The 1,394-nt window shown below is 38.2% G+C and overlaps 1 long non-coding RNA gene across 1 annotated transcript; it reads right to left on the minus strand.

Moving 5' to 3' along the window:
• Positions 1 to 153: 153 nt before the first annotated feature.
• Positions 154 to 696, minus strand: LOC109592970 (uncharacterized). Its single transcript, XR_002190661.1, has 3 exons — positions 439 to 696; positions 278 to 373; positions 154 to 197 (listed from the first exon to the last, which is right to left on the minus strand). It is a non-coding gene; the product is annotated as an uncharacterized LOC109592970 (long non-coding RNA).
• Between the last annotated feature and the right edge of the window lie 698 nt (positions 697 to 1,394).

Here is a 1,394-nt window from a genome sequence, read left to right on the forward strand (position 1 = left end):
TGCTACACAGCATAAGTACATCAATATGTATCAAAAAATTTAATAAAAATTGGGGGTGATTTTTGAGTCATTTTTTGGAAAAAATCATGGGCTATTATTATAGTACAGGGATTTTTTTCAGATTTTGGCTGATTTTTAAAAATGGTCGTAACTTTAAAAATTTAAGTCTTTTGATGCTGGGCATCAAAAGATACATCCTACACGTACATGGATAATCAGTACAACTCAGTAATCTTCAGTATAACTTAGTGTAATTTTTAGTATATTCTCTGCATACTTTTAAAGGTAGCTCTGGCATAGGTGGTCGAGTGACTGGCCTGTCTCACTCCAATTTCCCGCCTAATTGCTTCACTTGATTCTGCAACTGTACGACCTATGCATAACTCAGTAAAACTCAGTGCACTCTAGTATATTATTGGTATATTCTAGTAATCTCACCTGTATCTGCAGTGCTCTGTATGCTCATTGAAGACGGTCACTAGTTGGGTTTGTGTTTCTAGTTTGACTTTTGTTTCTTCTCTCACTTCGTCTGCTCTCATTTCCTCGTGTACTTGTCTCTTTAGTCGATTCACTTCAATCTCAACCTCAGCAAGTTCCTTCTTTAGTAGATTATTAGTCTAGAGATCAGGAAACATGACAAATGGCCAATTTAAAAATGCCATAACTTTAAAAATTGAAGTTGAAATCAGCTCAAACTTTCTACACAGCCTAAGGACATCAATGTGCATCAGAAAATGTAATAAAAATTTGGGGTGATTTTTGGCCATTTTTTGGACAAAACCATGGGCTATTAGTAATTAGTAACGCGGTAGCGTTACTAAGTGGGATTCACCCCCAAACAAAATGGCTGCCACGAAATTTGCAGCCTTGCTATACCGGGAAAACAAGCTCCTATGCTTACCAGACTTCTTAGAGGACCTTATCTTGACCAGAGGACTCCATTGGTACCACTTTTGTGGCTCTAGACCTGGTCTAAGAGGAAAGTCAAAAATCGGCGAACCGGCCGTTTTGTTCAGCCACCTTTTTTCATCTTCATCATCAGGAAAGTCCTGTCAATCCAGTTGTCGGTCGATATCTCAAACTTGCCTAATGATAGAAGGATAATTCCTACACCATTCTACTTCAACAAGGTATGCGCAGGTCCTTGTCCCCTAGAATCATTCTCCAAGAAAGGAAGAAGTGATACTACGACTGTTGGATTGTCGTGCCAACTTCACGTCGCCATTTTGCTAATTAAAGCCATGTGCTCCAAAAGTTGGGTGTGGTCGCGCATGCTCAGATTATTTGCTCTAATTATTCGTTTATGTAAAATTGAAATATTAAATGGCTACAGAATTGGACTCTGAATTGGACAGGTAGGCTTACATTACATTAGTTATTAGTTGCATGTTTTA

Source organism: Amphimedon queenslandica, unplaced genomic scaffold (assembly GCF_000090795.2).
Source record: "Amphimedon queenslandica unplaced genomic scaffold, v1.1 AMPQUscaffold_3323_Cont24680, whole genome shotgun sequence".
NCBI lineage: Eukaryota > Metazoa > Porifera > Demospongiae > Haplosclerida > Niphatidae > Amphimedon > Amphimedon queenslandica.